The 25,103-nt window shown below is 43.3% G+C and overlaps 1 long non-coding RNA gene across 2 annotated transcripts in view; it reads left to right on the plus strand.

Annotated features, from left to right (window-relative positions):
* LOC309621057 overlaps nucleotides 1-25,103 on the plus strand; it is a 104,074-nt gene that overhangs the window by 26,982 nt on the left and 51,989 nt on the right. The window contains exon 3 of one of the 2 annotated variants that reach the window (XR_014239747.1): nucleotides 19,407-22,039. The exons of the other annotated variant lie outside the window; for it this stretch is intronic. This is a non-coding gene — a long non-coding RNA (uncharacterized lncRNA). Of the gene's footprint in view, nucleotides 1-19,406; nucleotides 22,040-25,103 lie in introns of those variants that run through there. 2 annotated transcript variants of the gene reach the window in all.

Here is a 25,103-nt window from a genome sequence, read left to right on the forward strand (position 1 = left end):
GACCATACTACAAAGCTACAGTCATCAAAACAGTATGGTACTGGCACAAAAAAAGGCACATAGATCAGTGGCATGGTTTAGAGAGCCTAGAAATAAACCCACACATTTATGGTCAATTAATCTATTTCAAAGGAGGCATGAATATACAGTGGAAAAAAGACAGTCTCTTCAATAAATGGTGCTGGGGAAACTGGATAGCTACATGCAAAAGAATGACATTAGAACATTTCTGACACCATATACAAAATAAACTCAAAATGGATTAAAGACCTAAATGTAAGACTGGATACTATTAAAACTCCTAGAGGAAAATGTAGGCAGAACACTCTTTGACACATACTGCAGCAATATTTTTTTGGCTCCATCTCCTAGAATAATGGAAATAAAAACAAAAATAAACAAATGGGACCTAATTAAACTTAAAAGTTTTTGCACAGCAAAGGAAACCATAAACAAAACGAAAAGACAACCCTCAGAATGGGAGAAAATATTTGCAAACGAAGCAACTGACAAGGGATTAATGTCCAAAATATACAAACATCTCATACAGCTTAATATAAAAAAAAACAACCAACCCAATCCAAAAATGGGCAGAAGACCTAAACAGACATTTCTCCAAAGATACACCAGATGGGCAACAGGCACATGAAAAGATGCTCAATATCGCTAATTATTAGAGAAATGCAAGTCAAAACTACAAGAAGGCATCACCTCACACCAGTCAGAATGGCTATCATCAAAAAATCTACAAACAATAAATGCTGGAGAGGGTGTAGTGAAGAGGGAACCCTCCTACACTGTTCGTGGGAATGTAAATTGGTAAGCCACTATGGAGAACAGTATGGAGTTCCTTAAAAAACTAAAAATAGAACTATCATATGATCCAGCAACCCCACTCCTGGGTGTATATCAGGAGAAAACCATAACTTGAAAAATACATGCACCCCAATGTTCATTGCATCAGTATTTACAATAGCCAAGACATGGAAACAACCTAAATGTCCATCGATAGATGAATGGAAAAAGATGTGGTATATATACACAATGGAATATTACTCAGCCATAAAAAAGAATGAAATAATGCCATTTGCAGCAACATGGATGGACCTAGAGATAATCATACTAAGTGAAGTAAGTCAGACAAAGACAGATATCCTATGATATCACTTATATGTGGAATCTTAAAAAAATGATACCAATGAACTTATTTACAAAACAGAAACAGACTCACAGACTTAGAAAACAAAGTTATGGTTACCAAAGGGGATAGCAGGGGGTGGGGGGGAGATAAATTAGGAGTTTGGGATTAACATATACACACTACTATATATAAAATAAACAGTAAGGACCTACTGTATAGCACAGGGAACTATGTTCAATATCTTATAATAATGGAAAAGAATCTGAAAAAGATTATATATATATGAATCACTTTGCTGTACACTTGAAACTAACACAACATTGTAAGTTAACTGTATTTCAATTTAAAAAAATAAACTTCCCAAAGAGAAAAAAAAAGGTTATGTCTACGTTATGTGAATTTTAATTCAATTTATAAAATCCCGTTCCCATTCTATGCAACACTGTCACCAAGAGGGCCTTTCTCCACGTACCAAGGAGTATGGCAATCCAGCTAGAGTCACATGCAGTAGCTCTGCTTCTGTGGCCTTTCATATTTTCTCAACAGACTCGGCAGATTCTTCATGATCTGAGTTTCTAGCCAGCAGGTATCTTTGACTGAGGGACAGAATTCAATCACCCCTGCTCTGTGCACATAAATGATAGTGCTGAATCATCTAAATGAGGATATGTCACACTCAGAGTGCACATGTATCCCCTCCAGACTCACACATCATAGATACCTGTGAGTAGCACAGCAAACCCCCCATCCCATTCTTCCCATAACAACTTTCAAGATTTGAGTTTTCCTCTATCTGAAGAGTCACTTTGGAGTTGATGGGCTTACGAATGCCCCCTCCCTTGGAAGCAGGGAAGAGCACGTTCTGTCCTCAACAACAATGTCTCAGCTAAGCCTCCTTTTGTCAGTGGAATCAGAGGTTTGTAAATGATCCTAATGTGTTGAAGATGAGAAATCGGATCTCCGTTTCAGTGAAGGATAATGTTTATTGCATACTAAAGAGCACTCAAGGAGATGGCAGCTAATACAGTAGTTGTATGAACATGTGTGCCATTAAAAATTGTAATTAAGCCAGGTCCCTGAGCACCAATAACGAAACCCAATGAAATCGTCTGTGGGAGGGTTGGGTTACAATTCCACATTGTGAAGGGATTTGTGGCAGCATCTGCAATGGTGGTAAAAGCACCAGAGTTGACCATGGGTCTTGGAGCAGGAAGGCCCAGAAGATCCAGGGTCAGTGGGATTCACTTGCCTCCACTTAGGATTTGGCAAAAGTAGACACAGTGGCATAGATACAAATGATAGGAAGTTCTCAGGAAGTTATTGAAAGGGAAAGCAAATATGTTTGGAGATCTCAGAAGTAATTTCCAGGGAACACAAAAACAAATGATAATATTCACTGTTATTTTACTGTTAGCAAGCTTTTATTAAATGTTTACCACATGCAAGCACCCTGCTGAGCTCTTTATAGGAATTATTTAATTCTTACAACCCTGTAAGGTAGGTGTTGGTATTAGCCCAAATTTACAGATGAGGAAACTGAGGCTCCAAAAAAGATTAAGTCACCTGCCCATGGGTTAACCAGCTCATAAATTATAGACCCAGGAATCAAATCTAGGACTGCTGACTCCAAGGCAGGTAAGTGGGGCCTTGTCCCAGTCCCAGGGTCTTACTTGGTGCCTTGCTAGGGATGAAGTATGTGAGGGATGGGAAACCAACCTTTATTGATAGCATAATTTGTGTCATTTCATCCTCACAACACCCCTGGTGAGTTGGGTACTACTATTCCCACTTCATATATGAGGAAACTATTGAGTCTATCAGTGGCTGAGTCTCATGGGGAGAGCTGTTTTTCAGGATGAAGTTTTTTAAACCTTAAGAAAGAACTTTAGGGTACCTCCACTGGCATCCATAGACCTCCATAGGATGCTTTCAGGGTCTCCACTGAGCTTTCCTGATTTTGAGTACCTAGTCTATGCATATATGCACATAATGGCCATAATGGCCAGGACATAACACATTAGTGGCCCCACTACTCTAGGCCTGGCTATCCTCTAAGTGTGAACTGGAGGAGTAAATTGTGCTCAAGTGACCCCCTCCTTCTGGAGGGGGCGTCTGTTGGTTTGGCCATTTTATTGGGATCTCTTTTGATACTCTAAGTTTCAAATAGACTACTGGAAAACTACTGGCTGCTGAGAGGGCAGGGCTGACATCAGAGAGGGGAAGTTCCTGAGACTGGAGATGGGAAATAATAAGGACTTAGGTGGCTGGTTCATGGAAACCATCAAATTCATTCCTCTCTTCTTAGCCATCCAAATTGCCATCTAAAACACCACCAAGTTGCTCTGCTTCCTGTGGTCTAACTGGCGGTGGGTGGAAAAGAAGACCCCATTTGCAGTTACCTGACGTAACCATAAAAACAACAGTTGCAGCAGCAACTAATGTCATCGAGCAGCACCCTGTATGTTTCATGTCCTTACATGCTTGGATGTGATCTAATTCAACCCTCACAACAGCCCTCTGCAGTAGATACTATTATACCGCTAGACCTACCCTGCCCCATTTTTACTGATGAGGCACATGAGGCCTGGAGAAGTCAAGTGACCTGCCCAAGGGCACAGAGCTAGTAAGTGGTAGAGGCAGAATTCAAGTGCAGTCTTCCACTTCAGAACTAGTGCTCTGATGCTCTCCTGTTCCTTGGGGCTGCAGGATGTCTACTGCCTTCCATGCTGCCATTTTGTCATGGTCCTCCACCTCTTTGAGGATCTTCTTGAGCCTCAAAGCCATAAGAGATTGCTCTGAGTGGGCTCAGTGGACAGAAGTCAAAGATGCAGAAAGACAGATGCTGATGTAGGTGGGAGAGGCCGGGGTTGGGGGAGTTAGACAATTTAAACTGAAAATTGCCAGCTTCAGAAGTACATCAGTAAGTGGAGTTGGGGAGAATGGGTAGGGTGAATTAAATAAAATTGGTATTTGTCTTCCCTAATTCTTTTTCACTTTTGCCCTGAGAGGGCAATTAAGGAAACAAATGGTTTGTGGAGATTAGCTGACTGGTAGCTTTGCATATTAATATAATGACATTTGGCTATACCAGGCTGACTTTCTGTTTAAGGTAGCTTTGTCTTTTCAGGCTGAAGAACTGATTTCAGAGAATTAGCTCCTGTAGATTAAAAATAAAATAAAATTAGTCTGCACCCCATCTCCACCCTACTTGTGTCCCCACCAAGAAAAATAACGACCATTGGCAGAAAGCAAAAGGAATTTGAAAGGCTGAGATCCCTTCTGCTGACTGTCATCGGAGTGAAACCAGCCTAGGGGCCCACAGTGAGGCGAGAAGTGAGCCCAGGCTGGGGTGGGGGTGGGTGCCATCAGTTTGCAAGAAGATCCCCATCCAACATGAGTCAAAGTTTAACTGCATTCAGCAAACCTTTGCTGGGCCCCATATTTGCTAGGCACTGCAGGTGCAGAGAAGGTTAATGCTGGGCCCCTTCTCTCAGGAGGTGTCTAGCCTAGTGGGGGTGAAGGACACATGATACAGGCTATAATGTTGTCTGAGAGGCATCAGGGCGTTGACATCTGGCTTAGTCTAGAAGAATGGATAATAATTGGACAGCCATGGTACAGGGAATGGTTTCTTTCTAGAGGCAGAGGATGGTGATTCTAGTGCGTGGTGGGCACTGCAGTGCCCACAGTGACCCCCTCATAAGAAACCTGAGCATGCCTGTGCTGCCTGCCCAAGGATCAATCAATCCATTGGCAGTCCTAGCATCTGTGGCTCGATCAGTAAGCAAAATCTCAAAACACTGATTGAATCTTACCTCATGCCCACTCCCACTCCACCTGCAGTCCTTTTTAAGGAGCAGTTTGGAAAGTGGTTAAGTACATGCACTTTTGACTCAGATCCAGTCTAGAATCATGTCTGTGCCTCTGCCAAGCTGTGTGACCTTGGACAGGTAATTTAACCTCTCTGAGCCTCAGTTGACTCACTTTCTTCAGGTGAAAGTAAAGATAAATAATAGTATCTGTCCCGTAGGGCTGTTGTGAAGATTGAGATCCTGCTTATGTAACACAGATGTCAGCTGTTGAAGTCTTCTTAGCCTTGAGATCTTGGTAACATTGGCTTAAACTCCCATTCCCTCTCCCCAAGACATCTGCAAATTTCTGGGGGGGTTTACAATTGCATGGGAACCTCTGTCTCTGGCTTTCTCCCACTTCTGAGTTCCTATTCTTCAAATTATGGCCATTTGAGGTTTTCTAAACCTCTCTCCCAGTATTAACCCAAACTTAGAATCGAAATTCTTTTTTTGATTTCAACAACCCCCCAATATTAACAACAACAAAAGCAATGATTCACAGAGCCTGTATCGTATAACATACTTTATTGAAGGTTTAGGGAAGTAGAAGAAGTTGTTGCAGCACAGCAAACACCTTGAATTTGAAAAAAAGTCCTTTGGCTGCTCCTCCAAGTTGCTTAGCTGGCTTCTCTCAGCTCTCTCCTCTGCTCCCTCTCTTTTGTAAACAAAGGCACCAAATTTTTTCCATTTTCTGATGCAAAGCAACTCATCTCTCTTTAGCCCTTAATCCCCAAGCTTAGCATTGGGCTTTTTTTGTATTTGAATAAGCAAGTGTCTGGCTGAGGCTTAGAAATGATCCCCTAGAAGGACCTAATTAAGTTTTTGGACAAGTTGCCATCCACATCCCTGTTTTTATGGAGAGGAGGGTGATTTTTTTTCTCATTATACATGTTAAGCACTTTATACAAATCTCATCGATACTAGGCACACAATAAAATAATAGCTGTTGTTATTGTAATAATTTTAATATTTTGGACTGATTTGAGTATAAATTAATAAATGTATTATACATTTATATTGGTGGAAAAGTCAAAGGAGATTATCTCTAGAAGAGCCCTTAGAGATCCAGTATTTCTCAAAATGTGTTTCTTGGAACACTGCACAGGCTGTTTGTAGCTCATCCAAGAAATAAGGTTTCCTTCCTTAATTATATTAGAGTCATGCTGCATACTGTATCCCACTCTTGGAAATCTGAAATTCACATTAGCCCATTAAAGGCTATAAGAAATCCTGAAATAAAGATGATCTATTTAACTTTGTTTAGCCTTGTGTTCTCCAGTTATATATGACTACAAAATTTTTTTGTGTTCAACAAACAAATGCTGCAATTACTGTGTCATGAAATTTACTTTGGGATATGTTAACCTGCCTCCAACCTATCATTTTACAAATGATTAAAGTGAGATGCAAAAAGGGGAAGGACCTGAACCAAGGGCACCCAGCTAGCTAGCAGTTTCTGATTGTGAGGCAGCAAGTGGAATGGAGATTGTGAAGAGTGTCTCAGAAAAGATCTAAGTACACCCACAGTCTTTTCACACTATTCACCTACTTCAGTTTGATACAACCTGAAGGCCTTTGTTCAAAAAGAGTCTACTGTAAAGAGTTTGGTCTACATTCCCTGTCTACCTTTCTTTATCTCCTCCTATCTACACTAATCAGGCTTCAAATCCCACTGTTTAACTAAAACTGCTCTTATGAAAGTCATCAATGAACTTCATGTTAACAAATTCAGTGGTCATTTCTCTGTCTTCATCTTACATAACTTCTTGGCAGCATGCAACACATCTGACCATTTCATTTTTCTTGAAATACTCTCCTTTCCTGGTTTCATATACTATGGAATCTTCTGGTTTCCCTCCAGCCACTCTTGCCACAGTTCATTGTTGTTGCTTTTTATTGTTGTTATTGTTTGTTCAGTGACTTTTCTGAACAAAATATGTAAAGTCTTTATTCTTTGTCATGTGTGACCACTGAAGTCTCGTTTTGGTTAGTTTAGTGGTCAGCTAATGGGTGGACAGAGATGTCTTTAAATGTCTGGAAATGGTAAGTCCCCTAATCTTTTTGAGGGGCTATGTGTACATGTTGGGGCACATCGCCTACATTCTGGCAGGCAGTTGTCAACTCTGCCTTAGCCTTCACTTCCTGCTTGCATATAGCTTCAGAGTTGTTCAGAGGTGAGAGATTAGGGCTTTCTCAGGTGAGAGGTTAGGGCCTTCTCAGGTGTGAGTATGTGCACAACCTTGTGTTCATGTGCACAGTCCTACACATGCATATGGCCTTCTAGATTCCCAGGAGTATGTCAGGTCTCTTCAAAGGCCATTATGGACATCTCATTTCCCAGATTTTCCTTTTAAGCTTTTTAGTTAGTCTTTTGTTTGCCCCAGGTTTTACATACTGCCTCAGGAAGCTGTTTTGTTAAACAATTGCTGCTGATTGTTTTTGACAAATACCCCCGGGGAAAAAACTATTTGCTCTAGGCATACTTGAGTCCAGCTGGTGCTCTCTTTAGTCTATATCCTGAATCCCAGCACTTCTCACCACCCTACTGCCATCATCCTGATCCAAGCCACCATCGTCTCTCACCTGAATTACTGTCATAATCTCCTGTTACTCCTGACTCCATTCTTGCCCTCCTATAATCCATTCTCCACACAGCGGATCTTTTAGAAATGCTCTTCAAATGAGGTGATGCAACTGTTTAAAAACTTTTAGTGGCTTTTCTGTTGTCCTTTGGAGAAAAGCCAAGCTCTTCCCATGGTGCGCCAGGCCCTGCATAATCTTGCCCCTGCCTGCCTACTTGCCTCAACTCATTTTTCCCCTAAGCTATCAACCTTGTTTGTGTCTTTCAATTTCTTGACTACATCATACTCTTTCCCACTATAGGGCCTTCACACTTCAGGTTCTGACATGCCAGTTTCCCAGGGTTTTCTGGTTCTAGCACTGCAAGTCCCATATTTCAGGAATCCCTCAATCCTGGGCACACCAGGACAGTTGGTCACCCTACTTCACACACAGTGTTATCCCTAATTAGACTACTGCTCTCCCGATTCATCATGTGGATATATCCTGTTCACCCTTTAATCTCAGTTTCAATATTCCTCCTTTAGTGAGGTCTTTCTTGAACACTCAGGTGAAGTAGGGCCTCCCTGTTTTTCCCTCCTATTATTCCCTACTATTCTCCTTGGCACAACTTATAATGATTTATAATTATGTATTGATGTGTTTGTTACTTTTATTGCACGTCTCTTCCACTAGACTGTACCCTATGAGGTTTTCCTCTGTGGCCTATCTGTATTCCCTAGACGAGGTTAATGCACCCTTCTTAGATAGCGATGTTGTGTGACTCCTTCATACTTTTCAAAATCCTAAAAACCCAAAGAAGTAAGCAAGTCCAGTGGAAACTGTTTATGGTACAACTTTGATCTGAACAAGAACACGGCTAGCCCATATAGTGCCTTCATGTGAATTGGAGAAAAGTGTCCCCTCAACTTTTACAAGTTGGCTTTTAAAAAGCCATTTAAGGAGATGGAATAAAGAGAGATTGGCTCAGTTCTCTCAACTCATGTCTTACTCTCTAGCTGCATGGCCTTGTACACTCACAGATCGCACAACTGTAAGCCACAGCCCTGATTCTGAGGGAAAATTTGTTAGCAAGGTGAGAGGAAGAGTGATGAGAAAGCAACAGAGCCCCAGGAGATACAGTGCCTGCCTCTGGTAGAAAGTGGGCTTCTTTTGCAAGTTGGCTTTTAAAAAGCCATTTAAGGAGAGGTAATAAAAACAGATTGACTCAATCATCTCAACTCATGTCAGCGGTTAAGCATCAAGAGCTCATAATCTGGAATCCCACAGGCCTGGGTTTGCATTCTAGCTCTGCCTTTTACTAGCTGTGTGACCTTGGAGAAGTGCCTCCATTTTCTCATCTGTAAAATGGCTCATAAGGTCATTATGAACATTAAATAAGATCATGTGTATAATATATGTTTATTTCAGTGTCTTATATGTAGCAAGTCTTAAATAACTAGTTATTAGTAATATTGATACATAATATTATTTATATTATATAAAATATAATATACAGAATACTAGATTTCTAAGAAAAAGTCAGAATGAGCTTCAAAGGTAGCTTTGAACAGGCAGCCCCTTCCCCTGCAGCCAGCTTGGAGTTTGCAACTTGGGTTTTTATTAAAAGATAGAATTGGAAAGCTTCCCAGATTGTACAGCTGGCCCGGTCCCTAGCCAGCCTGGTGACGGTGTAGGGTGACGAGCAAGGTGACTCACTTGTCCCAGTAGAGGCCTCATCTCCTGTGAAACAGCAGGGGTGGGGGCGGGGATGCTGAACAAGATGTAAATAAGGCCCCCCAGAGCCATGCCCATGCCAAATATCCAAGTATTGTACAGGTGGCTGGCTACAGGCCTGTCCTCAGGAAGAAGGCACATAGGCTCCAGGGATGACTTATCTCTCTTGTAGTGGTCCAGGCTTCCAAGACAGCTCTTTGCCAGGGGAAGGCATAACCCAGAGCCCTGTGGTACCCTGGGTGGTGTCTAGGTGGCAGACTGGGTGGGCAACAGGAAGGTGTTGGGCCTAGAGGAGGCCAAGGACACGGAGAGGAGAGAGTCAGCCCAGAGTTGGAGCACCTCTGTGTGCTACCACTTTGTCTCCGACTCAGGAAGACATCTAAACCCAGGGAAAATGATTCAAGTGAACAGCCATAAAGGCAGCCTTGAAAGGGAAAGAAAGGATGGAAGAATAGCTTGGGGTACCAAGTACCAGGACATTTGAGTTTTGATAGGGATACCACATCCTTTACCCAAGATCACTCAGGCAGTGGAAATCTCCAAACCCGAGTTGGCTTTATAATACAATGGATAGTGACAATACTAATAACAATGACAACAATAATAATAGTTAGCAATTGATGAACATCATAGCCTGGCCCTGCACTAAGCGCCTGCACAGACTACCTTGTTTTGTCCTCTCAACAGCCCAGTGAAGTGGGAACCATTACCATCCTTATTTTACAGGTGAGGAAACTGAGGTTTAGAGAGACAAAGAAGTCTAGCCCAGGTCAGGCCACGGAACCCACATTTGAACCAAGGTCTCTCTGACACTAAAGTTCCTAACCCCAAATCAGAACACACAGCCTAACATTCCACAAACATGGGGTTCATCAGACATCTCCAGGAGGAAAATTCAGGGCCTTTGGTCACCACCTCCCTGCATAGCCTGGGCTCTGAGAGGCCCAGGTTTTTTTTTTAACTTGTTCACTCTATCATTTACCATCACGTAACTTTACTAGCCGTGCAACCTTGAGCAAGGGCTTACACAGAACCTAGCACACAGTCAGCACTCCATAATGCTAGCTGGTATTATTATTGTTATTAGCCTCCCTGAGCCTGTTTCACCTGGATAAATATGGGATAGTAGGGCCCACACTATCTCTCTCACAGGCTTATTGTGAGGTCAAATGAGATGATGAATGAAAAGGACTTCGTAAACTGAGGTCAGTGGGAATGCACTATGCTCTCATTAATGAATTCATTAGTTCCTTCAACAAACTTGTCCTAGATGATTATTGTGGGCTGGGGTAGACACTAAGCTGAAATAGACAGAGGCTCTGCCTTTGTAACCTTCACATTCTCCCTGAAGATCTTAATAATTATGTCTTTCTGTACCACAGGCTAGAGATTTTCACTGCCATTTCACAGATGAGGTTAAGTAATATATCCAAAATCATATAGTAATACAGAATTAATAATAATAGGTATCTGGGACTTTCCTGGTGGCGCAATGGTTAAGAATCCACCTGCCAATGCAGGGGACTGGGGTTCGAGTCCTTGTGCAGGAAGATCCCACATGCTGCAGAGCAACTAAGCCCGTGCACCACAACTACTGAGCCTGTACTCTAGAGCCCGCAAGCCACAACTACTGAGCCCACGTGCCACAACTACTGAAGTCTGCATGCCTAGAGCCCGTGCTCCGCAGCAAGAGAAGCCACCGCAATGAGAAGACCGCGCACCGCAATGAAGAGTAGCCCCGACTCGCCGCAACTAGAGAAAGCCCGCGTGCAGCAGTGAAGACCCAACGCAGCCAAAAATAAATAAATAACATAAATAAATTTTAAAAAATGATAGGTATCTGTGTGATCTTGGGCTGGTTACTTAACCTCTTCATGATAGGTTGAATAATGGCCCCCAAAATATCTAGGTCCTTATCCCTGGGCCTGTATATATTACCTTATGTGGAAAAAGGGACTTTGTCCATGTGATTAAATTAAGGATCTTGAGATGAGAAGATTATCTTGGATGATCTAGGTGGGTCCTAAATGCAATCACATGTATCCTTGTAAGAGAGGGGCAGAGGGAGATTGGACATAGACAGAAGAGGAGAAGACAATGTGATTGTGGAGTGATGGCACATTAGGGTGATTTGGCCAAAAGCCAAGGAATTCTGGCAGCCACCAAAGCTGGAAGTGGCAAAGAATGGATTCCCCTGCAGAGCCTTCTGAGGAGTGGCTCAGCTGACACCTTGATTTCCACCCTATAGTACTGGTTTTGGACTTCTGGCCTCCAGAATTATTCTGTGAGAGATCATTTCCTTTTGTTTTAAGCCAACAAGTTTGAGGTACTTTGTTACAGCAGCCATAGGAAATGGCTAATATACTCTCCATGCCTCAGTTTCCTCACTTGGAAAATAGGGTTAATAATAAGATCCATTTCATAAGGTTGTTGTAAGGATTCATGGGGTTAATACATGCAAATGACTTTCAAGCAGTGCATGTCATATGGAAATCACCATATAACTATTAACTATTGTCACTGCTATTATTGTTGTTGTCATCAACAGAGTATTTACTATACGCCAGGTCCTATACTTAGGTCTCTAGATACACTCTTCATGCAAGTGAAAGTGCTGGACTTGTAACTCAAGTTTTCTGGATTCCAAAACTGTGCATTTATTTTTCACATTTAATTATAGTTATTATCACATAAAGGTCCTATAAAAGAAGTTTATCTCCAGCCTTTGCAGCACCTCTATTCTACACCTGGCCCTCAACCTATTATCCCAGAATTCAGGCTTTATTGGGCAGGAACTCTACCTTAGGAGGGCAGGTGCTCCATGCTGAGTGAATCCAGCCCATCCCCAGCTCCGAGCTCCCTGCTGGAAATGCTGGAGAGGAGTGGGCTGGAATGAAGCACCGTTCCCTCCGGAGACTGAAATAGCATCTCATATTCGTAGGACCAAGGGCATCACTGCCTTTCTCATTTCTCCTCTGAGCATCTGGCACATACTAGCATTCCATAAATATTTGGTGAATTACTGAATCTCTCTGGGATGGTTGGAAAACAAAATTCCATTACCCAAACAGAGACTTTGAGGCCAACAGATGTTACATGAGTGGTGCATTTATCAGGGCACTGGGAGGAATGAGACGGTGTACCTAAAGGGGTAACTTGAGGAGAGTCTAAGGAGGGGACTACTTACAAAAGTGTTTGTTGGCTGGGTAAAGGGAACCCACAAGGGAAGGTGAAAAACCCCGGGTCTAGGCACAGCAGGGAGCTGTTCCCACCCCTAGCCAGAAGGAGCAAGGGGAGGGAGTAGACACAGAACCCAGTGAAAGCTGTAGCTGTGGGAGGGGGAGTACGCAGCAGAAGATGTGGCTTTTGGTGAAGGATTGCAGGCTCTGCCAACCTGTGGCCCAGTGTCTTAGTGTAATCAGGCTGCTATTACAAAATATCATAAACTGGGTGGCTTATAGACAAATTTATTTCTCAGTTCTGGAAGCTGGGAAGCCCAAGATCAAGGCGCTGGCAGATTCAGTGTCTGGTGAGGACCTGCTTCCTCGTTCATAGACTGGTCTTTCTGCTGTGTCTTCACATGAGGGAAGGGGTAAAGGAGCTCTCTGGGGTCTCTTTTATAAGGGCACTAATCCCATTCCTGAGGACTCTGCTCTCATGACCTATTCACCTCCCAAGGGCCCCGTCTCCAAATACCATCACATTGGGGATTAAGTTTCAATTTAGGAATCTGGGGGGAAGGGGGACACAAACATTCAGTCTATAGCACCCAGACAGTAAGGGAGCCAGGGAAATAAATACCCCATTTTCTCTCTCCTTCAACCGTTCAGTCTTCTGCCAGAGCTTTTCATTGACCGGATCCAACCAGAAGCCAGAGGGCTAGGGAACCCAGGTGCAGTCCTCTTGGGTCTGCCTCTTGGGGCACAGAGCAGGATGGAGAAGGGTGGAGAGCAGATCTGGAGGGACAAATGGAGAACATCTAGAAGGGCTACCGTCCCAAGGTCATCTAGCAAGACCAGTGCTAGGCTGAAAATAGGGCTTTTAGTGTTTCCAGGCTCATTTCCTGACACTTTCATGCTTGTAAACAACTTAGCCTCATGATGCATTTAGTGATTGGCCAGGTACTTGTTATTTTCATTTGGTCTTAGAACTTCTGACAGTTTTTTTCCCCATTGTCAATGGGTTTGAAAAGTAAAATCTCCCTAGCATTGCTCAATTCTTTTAATTGTTTTCTGTGACATCTCATTTTTAATTATACTTTCCACAGGCCATAAATGAATTAATATAGGGGATAAATTAATAAAATCTCTGTAGTCTTCCTACAGGCTATACTTATACACTTAGGCAAAATTAGAACTAAACTCTATAGATTTTTCTGAAAGTTTTAGTTGATGATAAATTAGAATCAGAAATGGGAATTTTTTTTGTCCCCTGGGAGATTGAACTTAATTGCCTGGAGATATGTTGGCAAAGGACAAAAAATCCTGACCTTGATGATGATGATTTCACCTCTGACTGCACTCAGCAGTCCAGCAGTGGATCCTGAAGGTACAAGTGACAAAGCTCGAGCTTGGCACAAAGGCACCCACAACAGACACTCTTGCTGCAAAGCCCCCTCCATCTTTGGGGCCCTCTTCCTCCACCCCACTAGCAGCTCTACCCTCTCCATCCATTCCATTCCCACTTCCAACAATGGCAACACTGCCCTGGAGCTATAAGGATCAGTTACCAGATGACCAAGCATTTGGTTGAATTTTTCACTTGTTCATTTTCCATTCATCTTCCTCATACTTATGTGAGTTGGGCCGAAAGCAGGGCTTATGGGTTTTTTATTTTGTATTTTTTTGGACAAGAAGATAGACCATTTTTTTTCTCCTCAGCAGGGTCAACCTGGCAGCCCAGGAGTTGCCAAGTGGGTCTCCAGCATAAGAGACCGTCCGGGCCTTCTGGATTTTCTTTTTTTTAAATATTTATTTATTTGGCTGTGCCGGGTGTTAGTTGCAGCGTGTGGCATCTGGTTCCCTGACCAGGGATCGAACCCGGGCCTCCTGCATTGGGAGCGCGGAGTCTTAACCACTGGACCACCAGGGAAGTCCCTTTCCGGATTTTCATACCATCATTGCCTGGCCTGCCTGGGTACCCCACGGGCTCATCCTTGTGGCGTGCAGCCCCATATCCATCTACAGTCAACCCCGAGGAGTCTGCTGTGGTCATCGGCCAGCTCCCCACATCTAGCAGATGGAGAGAAACCCAGAGGACAGAAGCAAGGTGACTTGCCCAAGGTTACCAGCCACTCCGTTGCCCGAAAACTCTGTCGCTTCTCATTCTAGGAGTAGTTCATAGCACGTGACAGCACCAAGTAGTTAAGAATGGGGGCTCCGAGAGAGTGGGGCTCCTCCTCTGGCACCACCTCTCATCACCTGGCAGATCTCGGACAGAGTACTTGACCTCATTGAGTTTGATTTCTCTGCTGTAAACGAGGAAGGATGGCGGCCTCTACCTCACAGGGCGATGAGGATTCCAGTTAGCCCAGGCCTGAGTCATGGTTCTGGTAGTTATCCGTGCACCTGAAAGGCCCTGAGGGTCCCTACGCAAAGAGTGAAAGTGAGACCCCACGTCACTCTGCCCCACACGGCCTGGCAAGTCGCTCCAAGGCCACCCCCTTTCCTCCCTGCCGGCATCCTTAGTGCGGCTCGTGTGTGAGGGGGCCATCAGCCTAGGTGCCAGCTTCCAGGTGAAAACGGCACTGACATCCCTTGAGTCCTCACTGGACCCTAACCAGACTGTGTTGTTCTCAGACAGCAGGAGAGTGACCCTGCCGCCTCCGCCAGGGGCCTCAGATCTAGTCTGTGCCGCCAGATTGGGCAGCTGCCTGCGGTCCTGCTGGTGCTTCCCTCCCCTGCCGCACCCCAGGGTGTAGAGGGACCACTTAGTGCCGGGCCCCGCGCTGCATGCTTCGCACACATTACCTCATTTAATCCGCACAGCCATCCCCTCCCTCAGCCCTGTCCACTCGTACTGGCTTCCTTGCTGTTCCCACGCCTGTCAGCATGTTCCCACCCTAGAGCCTTTGCACTTGCGGTGAACCTCTGCCTGGAACGTCCTTTCCCCAGGCATCCGCACGGCTTGCTCCCTCACCTGCTTCAGATCAACTTTTCAATAAGGCCTTCTCCGACTACCCTATTTAAAATTGCAATCCCCACTTCCCACCACAACACTCTAGCCCCCTCTCATACATGCATAGCATTTATCACCATGTAACATGGTACATATTTACTTATTATCTTGTTATTTGTCTGTCTCCCTGAGGACCAAGATTTCTGTCTGCTTTATTCTCTGCTGTATCCTCAGAACCTAGCACCATGCCTGGTACATAGTAGGCACACAATAAGTATTTGCTGAATAAATGGAGGATTCCATTTATGATGCCCACTTTACAGCCAGAGGTACAGAGAACTAATTTTAATTTGCTTTACGCCACACGGTTGGGATCCGAACACAAAGCAGTCTGATCTTAGAGCTCTAACACGCAACTCCTACACTGTGCTGCCTTTGGCCACACAGGGCTTCTTGCTGAGCCAAAAGCAGATCCTCAAACTGGAGCTGGCTGTGGAACTGGAAGCTTCTGTCCATTCACCAGGACCCAGCCCCCAACTCTGGGAAGCAAAGGGGGAGCCATAGGCAGGGTGTAAATGCCAGGGTGCAGAGTGTTTCAGCCTCTGATCTGGGGACATGTGGGTGGGTGGCCCTTAATCTGCCCATCCAGTACCCCACCAGCCTTCCAGACAGACATTTCCCAGAGACTAGAGAAGGCCCAAGTTTGTTTTTTTTTTAATAAATTTATTTATTTATTTATTTTTGGCTGTGTTGGGTCTTCGTTTCTGTGCGAGGGCTTTCTGTAGTTGCAGCGAGCGGGGGCCACTCTTCATTGCGGTGCGCGGGCCTCTCACTATCGCGGCCTCTCCTGTTGCGGAGCACAGGCTCCAGACGTGCAGGCTCAGTAATTGTGGCTCACGGGCCCAGTTGCTCCGTGGCATGTGGGATCTTCTCAGACCAGGGCTCGAATCCGCGTCCCCTGCATTGGCAGGCAGACTCTCAACCACTGCGCCACCATGAAAGCCCGAGAGGGCCCACGTTTGAATCCCACTTTCTTTGTCTCCATTACTCTCGCTGAAAAGAGCAGTGCTTCCTTGATACTGAGATCTGCTCAACCCTGTCCCCAGCCACCTGACATCCTGGCCACCTTTGAAAAGCCTCTGGAGCTTGCCCACTGCCTCCAGTCTCTAGGGCTTTGGCTTCTGGGTCATAGTCTGTCTACACTTGCCTTTGCCAGAATCTTTGGGGACTTATGTGTCTCTTGTGATGACCCTGCAAACACCCAATTCTCTGAGTTCCTTGACCTTCTTACGTTCAATGACCTCCCCCTTCCCTTCCCTTGGACCATAGAACCGCACCAAAGGCCTCAGCATCTCTCAGAACTGCTGCCACCACCCCCATGATCTCAAACTCCGCAGTTCCTCCTGCTCGTTCACGATCCCCTCGTCTCCTCCCACCTCTGCCACTGAAGCTGCTCTTGTTTCACGTCCCTTTCACTCTCCACTTCCCCTGGTTCCCTCCAACATTCCTCTTCTTCCAGACAATGGATCAAACTTCTAGTGTAGGCCATTTCAGCTACACTGGCCCCGATTCTAGAAACTCTCCTGCCTGAACTTCCAGTGGGACAGCCCTGCTGATCCGCGGCTGCACCCAGGCTGCCTGCCTGCACCTCTGCCCCTTGCGCTGCCCTCCTGCACTTTCCCTCCTGTGGACGCCGCCTCCGCTCTCTGCAAACCCAGGCCTCACCACGCCCCTTACCTCCAGCAGAGGCCCTCGCCTTTGACTGAGGGGGTCTAGGCTCTTCAGGTCTCTCTCCTGCATTTCCCTATGAACCTGTGCCCTCCAAAGTCACTGATGCTCTCCTCCCCAGCCAGGGCAATGGCCTTGTACATTCTTTTGTATTTCCTCAACGGTGGCGTTTAGTTTTTTCCTTTCAGGAGAGATAGGATTCTGGGGAGAGGGGTATGTTTAAAAGTCTTTATGTCCATCCCCGTGGATAATTTGGGGGATCAAGCTGGCAGACCATCGGTAGGTAAATAAACAAACCTCCTCCTTCATCCCAGGCCCTGCACTAGGTGCTGGAAGTGCTTCATAGATGAGACCCGGTTGCTCCCCTTAGGCAGCTCCTGGGCTCATGCGGTAGGCCCCTATCCAGGAGGGAGAAGAGTGCAGGGGAGGGCAACAAGAGGTAGTTTTGAAGTCAGACAAAATCAACGGCAAATTCTGACTTACTAGCTATGCTACTTTGGACAAGTCACTTCATCTCTCTGAGCCTTAGTTTCCTTGCCTGTAAAATGGGAATAACAGTAGTGCTCATTTTATTTCTGAATTATGTTTCCATTCTTCAATGTCAGGAAAGAGGTGACTCATAGTAAACTAGCTAAAAATGGGGAAACCTTTTAATAGCTGCTCTGGGCTGAATTGTGTGTGCCCCCCTCTGCCGCAATTCTTATGTTGAGGTCCTAACCCCAATGTGATTGTATTTGGAGGTAGGGTCTTTAGGTGGTAATTAAAGTTAAATGAGGTTATAAGGGTAGAGCCCTAACCTGATAGGACTGTGACCTTATTAGGAGAGGAAGATATTCTCTCTTTTTTCTCTCTCTCTCCACCATGTGAGGATGCAGCAAGAAGGCAGCCGTCTGTAAGCCAGAATGAGCATTCTCATCAGAAATCAAATCAGCCAGCACTTTGATCTTGTACTCCCCAGCCTCTGAAATTATGAGAAATAATTTCTGTTGTTTAAGCCACCAGTCTATGGTATTTTGTTATGGCAGCCTGACTTGTCTGATACCATAGCTTGCCTTGCAATATGGAGATATGCTTCAGTCAACAAAGATGGCAGGTGGAATCTAAAAAAGCCAAACTCATTGAAACAGAGAGTAAAATGGTGGTCATCAGGGAATGGGGGGTAGGGGGGATGGGACAGATGTTGTTTGAGGATACAAACTTGCAACAAGTAGTGAATAAGCCCTAAAGATCTAATGCACAGTGCAGTGAAAAGACAACAATGTTGTATTATAATCATCAAACTTGCTGAGAGACTAAAACTCAATTATTCCAACCACCGAAAAGAAAGGATAATTATATAACATGACAGAGGTGCTAATTATAGCTACATGGCAATCATATTACAATGTAAAATTTATCAAATTAACATGTTGTACACCTTAAATTCACACGATGTTATATGTCAAATACATTTCAATTAGAAAAAAACAAAGATGGTAGAACAGGCTTAACTCTAAGGAATGCACAGAAATAGTCAACCTGGTAGCTTAAGCTAAAGCATTGGTAAAAGCCAAAATGTTAAAACTTGGTGTAGACAACATCTGAGTGCCTAGGCTAAATTTGCTATAAATTTTAATATAATTTTATATTTATTTTCATGTATATATCTATGTACATTCACACCCAGAAAGCCTCAGAGTCAAATATTTGCAGAACTCCTGAAGCAATTGCTCTGAACACTTAGGTTCATGGCCACCATTTGCAAACTATTGCACTGGAAAATAACAGGTGAATGGAAAGCCAAATGCTTAAAATGTGTGGAAAGACTCTGGCTCCAGCAGATCACAGGGGAAGGAAATGTAGGCTAGTCTAATTCATAAGGGGGTGTTTTCTCAATAAATTCAAATAAGAAGCTTTCTGAGGCTGGACTGCATTGCAATCTTTTGGAAGGGGTGTGGGCAAGTGAATAGAAAATGGGCAAGGTTATTTTTGTAAAGGAATATGCTAGAATGGCATTCTGGAATTTCTGTCTCCAAATGATGCAAATTGGTAGCAGCATCCCCAAGCATCACTTCTTTTTAAGGTCCATCAATTGCTGGTATAACAAAACACACCTATTAAACCATTGAAATTTTATGCCCTCAAATCAATTGAGAAAAATACTTGGCAATATATTCATATATCATGAAAGGAGCTGTATTTTTTCAGCTGTTTTCCTTAAGCCAGTGAGCAACTGCCTTTCATTTCATGATTTATTTCTATTTTTCTCCCCATATCCACTCGTGCCACCCTAGAGTCCATTCTCCACATATCAGCCAGAAGAATTTTTAAGATGACCTTTGGGCATTTGAAAAAAACAATATGCCTTGGGGGCATTTGACATGACAAGCATATACCCCTTCCTACCTGCACCCCTTCCGGTTGAGTATCACTACTTTATTCCTATACATTTTTTCTCTATTTTTTCCTTTAAAAGATTTTCCTGAAAAACTATGGTTAATATGTCTAGACCATCAGTTTCCTTTGATCCCACTCCCCACAAATTTCTAGTATATGCTACTTATTGGTCATCACTTTGATGTGTAGCTCATAGAGTCAACTTTGAAAGGGAGTGACACAGGGACTCATGAGGGGACTCATGAGAGTCATTGAGTGTCAAGACACCTGAAGTCAGCGCAACTCAACAACTGTTTACTGGCCTTCCATGGGCAAAGCACCGCACATAGCCCAGTGGAGACTGCAGAGAAGATCATGTGTTCTCTGGCCTCATAAGCTCTCAATTTAGTTCAAGCCCCAACTCTGCCCCTCATTTGCTCTGTGACCCCAAGCAAGCCCGTTACTGTGCTTGTACATCAGTTTCTTCATCTATCAAATGTGGGGACTCACACATGACCTTTCAGTTTCTTTGCAGTTCTCCCACTGTAGGAGACAGTGGTGCCATGGAACTCTGCTTCTTCACCTTGCATCATGGAACTTCCCTGGCCTACTTAAAGGCAAGGAAGCAATCACACTGACAACCACATGCCCAGTCAACGTGTTAGGAAAATACCTGTGCTCAACTCCTTCTACTCTCTTCTTTCCTCCTAGGTTCTCCTCACAACTCCCTAGATTCTCTTGTGTCCATTCCTTTTCATCCTGCATCCTTATACTTTAGGAGGAGACAGCGATCAGGGCATCCTCTGCGGAAAGAGTCCATAGATACATGTGCAGAGAGGCTTAAAGATGCCTCTCCCCTTACTGAGCACTCTTCTCTTGGGAAGGGCTGTCTCCAGAACGGCTCAGAAGAAAGCCACTGTTTTATCTACCCGCATATGCCAAATTGCTTTAAAATAGAAAAAGTCTCTTTCATTATCTCAATCTAGATCAATCCTGATAGTCTCCTCCCTATGGGACATTAGTGAATAATAGAATTAAGTGCTAATAAGTTACAGAGAAAGGAGGAATATTCCTAATGGTTAGTCTCATCTTTTTAATATTCGTGGTCATTGGGTTCCTTATTAATATTAGAATTAGGTACTGTTAAATATGGTTAAGAATAGTAACCTTTCTAGGCATTTCATTTCTTCTTCAATTGGGACTTACTTATGGTGTATTACATTGTATATAAACTTTGCCCCAGGAATTTTGATAACATGGGTCACTCCATTCCTCAAGTACACATGCATTCCCTGAAATAATGAAAGAGTTGCTATTAGAAATATGTGGGTGACTGTGCTGAATACAACCTCCTCTTCTGATTTTCCCCCTTGAGATGGAGTTGGTTATGGCATCACTGAAACCCCCATCTTGGTGCCCTAGTGATGTGATGTGAAGAGGAAGGAAAACATTTCATTTTACAGACTTGTTCCTTAGGACTTTATTTAACAGTCTGATAAAAGGGGAGGTGATGAGATGATATGGAATATTGAAGGACACTTTGCTAAATGACCATTTGGGAGGAAGAGGAAATTCTTTTCAAGTCAAATTCCTAGCTATCTTCCTATTCTGGTTCAAAAGAGGAAACCCAAAGCTGTACATGACCATGAGTATTCTGTCTGCAGTGTTCAAGGGAGAGTAGAAATGGGCAAGTTTTATGCACTATTATATCAATATAGACATATAAGTATGGATAATTGTGCTTCTTGAGGTACAATTTTGGGTGACTAAATAACTGAATCCTTGAAGTAAATTCTATAATATCTGGATTATTGAGACTGCCTCTTGGCATTGATGGAATTAGCCAGATAATTGCCAGCCCTCATATGAGTTTGTACCATGGAGTACACTATCTGGGCTGAACTTTCCTGGAGGTTGACCCGTTCATCAGACACTGCAGGTTAAGCTAAGAGAACAGGCAGCCGCTCCACATGATTGGGTTTACCAGTTACAAGAACTGAGCATTTAGGTCAGGCCCTTACATTTGACTGGTTATAAGCCAGGATGCACAGTTAATGGAAAGTGTCATCATTTTATCTGCTATGATAACATCCAACCATGCATTGTACTATCCAGAAAGACTTTGGAAATAATAATGGTAATATAATTTTGTTTTGGCTTTAGCCAAAAAAACACCTCAAATTCATCTGACTAAATTTTGTTCCACTAACATTTACTCATGTAATGGAAATTTACCTACTGGGTTTGGCTCATGGACTGTGTCCTCTGCTAGAGTTTCTTTTTCTCCGCTCTGTTGTTATAGTAACTGAACATACAACAGCAAAAAAGATTATAACATGCTTCTTCAAAAGTTCTCTTTGTTACTTGAAATATTCATCCACACCACTCGCTTTGCACACCCTTTGGGACAACCAAATAATATAGAGCTGGGAAGTGGTCATGCACCCAAGAGAAGAAGAATAAGAAAAAAAGGAGAGAATAGGTAAGAATAATTAAAGGCCTGAGGGTCATTCCATTACTCTTCACCAAAACACACACACACACACACACACACAATAAAAAAACTGCTTTTATTATGCAAACAAAAGGGATCTTACTCTCTACCTTATTCACTTTAAAGAAGATAAACGCAGGAACAAAACATGCTTTTAATATTCAAATTGTCTGACAGAAGCAAATAGCGTATATCTCACACCTTGTCTTCAAAGGGATGATGTATTATTTTTATTTTTACCATGTAGCATTATGTTTTCCAAAGGCTTTTTGATCTTTTCTTGCTACTCTTCCCCCAACAGTCCCCTGGACTCAGCATAACCAACTCATTTTGGGTTTCCAGAACAAAAGAAGTAGTGGATACGGGCCTCCATAATGGATCTTCCCAGAGACCTGGGAAGTCTCCAGTAGCAGGATGGGCCTCTTCACTCTTCCTTACCATAGCCACTATTCATTGAGCACCTACTTTGTACTACTATGTGTGAGGCATTTAGCGTACTTTATTGAACTTAATCCTGTCAGCAGCCCTGAAAGATAGGTAGTGTTTCTGTTATCACTTGCTTTTCTAACTTCATGTCTTAAATTGTTAAATGGCAATAAGAACACAGCTATAGGTAAAAAGCTACTAAGAAACATTTATTATAATTGTAGCTCCAGAGATATTAAATAATTTGGGTACCCCTGATAGAAACATGGAAAACATCAATTGGAAAATTTGCTTAAACTTTGTGATAGGCAAAATTCTAAGAGGGCCCCAATAATTCACATACTCTGATACCTACAGTCTTATATAAGCCCCTCCCCTTGAATGTAGGTGGAGCTTGTTACTTGCTTCTGACCAATAGAATATGCAAAGGCAGTGGGATTTTGCAGATGTAAATAAGGCCTCTAGTCAGTTAACTTTGAGTTAATTGAAAGAAGATTATCTTGGGTGGGCTTGACCTAATCAGGTAAGCCCTTTAAAAGAGGTTCCAGGCCTTCCCTGAAAAAAAGAGACTCAGACTGTCTCCTGCTGGCCTTGAAGAAGAAGCTGCCATGAGTTTTTCTGCAGCAAGAAAATGAATTTGGCCAACAACCATGTGACCATGGAAGAGGACCTGGAGTCTTAGATGAGATCCTGGCCCCAGCTAATACCTTGATTGCAGCCTTGTGAAAGCCTGAGCAGAGGACCCAGCCCCACTGTCCCCAGATTCCTGAGCCATGGAAGCTATGAGATAATACATGGGTGTTGTTTTAAGCCACTATGTTAGTGGTAATTTGTTACATAGCAATAGAAAACAAATACAAAGTTCACGAGCCTTACTTATCTCCTCTAAAAAAACCAGGAATGTTTAGTCACACCTCAAGAAGAGGTTGAAAAGATTCAGGTAGTAAGTGCTTTAGCTATTTCAGCATTATTTGGGTAGTGATTAAGAACATGGACTCTGGAGTGAGATAGACTTGAGTTCTGACACTTACTAGCTGTTCGACTTTAGCTAAGTCATTAGATCTCTCTGAACCTCTGTTTTCCCACTATTGATGCCATTTCCCATGGCTATGTTTCTGTTGCCATTAACAATTAAAGACATGAAATTCCAAAGAGTTTGACATGTTTACATAAGCAAATAGAGTCTAATTGGGGTTAATCCAAACACTGAATTCTCCAGGCCAGGGTTTCAATGGGGAAAAGTTTTGTAAAATGAATTCCTGGGCCTTTCTTGTTTTAGACAAGGTAGAAATGGTGAGGATTGGGATTAGCGTAAATTCATTTTAAGGCCTCTTTAGTTGCTCAGTTTTTAGGCTTCTAGAATCTAGCTGAGTGTTTGCTGACCGCTCTTACTCCCTGTTTGTTATCCAAAGGCAAATAAACAAATCATCAAATTATAGAGAGGGGAAGTGGCCTGTTCAAAGTCACAGACCCTACTAGCGTCAGAATCAGGACCAGAACTCATGTTCCCTTGCCCTCCCTACCCTGCTCCTTCAACTATATCGTCCTGCTCTTCCTAGAATTTCTCCTGATTTGCTGTGAGGCCCCTAGAAAATAATTTCCACACTTGGTTTCTTTCTTTGTTGTTTTGCCCAAGGCCTGTATCCTTTAACTTGATTACATCTTGTCTGCCTGATAGAAAGTAATTTCAGCAAGTGCTTAGCTCTAATGGTTACCGCCAATGCAGACTGCCAGCACCCGCTCACACATCCCACAGCGCAATTCATCTCCATGATTTTTCACTTCCTGCTTGCCCCAAGATGCATACATGGCTCACATGTACTTTCCGTCGAAAAGTAAAGGTAGAAAAAAAAGACATAATGAAAAATATACTCACTTGGAAGTGAAAAAAAAAGTGAAGATAGAGCTTACTGGATTGCTGGAAGGGCAGTGTTGTTCTTGACAAAATCCTACTCATCTTTCAAGACCCAGCTTAGTTGACACCTCATCTAGGACTCATTCTCTGTCCCACCTCAGGCAGAGTTTATCTCTTTCTTCCTCCACCGTGTTCGCATTGCATTTTGACTAGAACTCTTCCTCGGTATTTATCAAGTGTTGCCTTGTAGTAAAGTCATTCTCCCCAACACAGAGGCGGTATACTCTCAGAGAACACAGACCAGCTTTCACTTATCTTTGCATCAGCTACCTGTAGTGCAGTGCCTGGCACAGAGAAGGCACTCAATCACTCTTTGCTGAGTTGAATCTAAAATAAAAAAATTTTAACTTGGAAATTTGCTGTAGCATATTTTGGATAAAGTTTCTTTACTGATTAATGAAATTGTTTATATTTTCAGAGTTAAGATCTGGGCGGGGGAACGTGATGCATAAACATCTTCCAATTATAGACTTTCATCAGCATCTTACATGCAAAAAACCAAAGTTGATGAATGCACTTTTGTTTTCAGTCTGCCCTGTTTTCCATTCCATATGGGTGCCATACACAGTTGGTATATCAGTCAGGGTTCAGGGCAAGAAACAGAAACCACTCAAGGTATACTAATCAGAAATTTATACAGGGAATTCATACTGAAAAACTACTTGAAGGACTAAAGGAGGGGACTCTTTGCTGGACATCCAAAAATGACTCCCAGAGATTGGGATTGTCATGAATACACTACTATATACAAAACAGATAACTAATAAGGACTGACTGTAT

This window comes from Balaenoptera borealis, assembly GCF_965194805.1.
Source record: "Balaenoptera borealis genome assembly, chromosome: X".
Classification (NCBI taxonomy): Eukaryota; Metazoa; Chordata; class Mammalia; order Artiodactyla; family Balaenopteridae; genus Balaenoptera; species Balaenoptera borealis.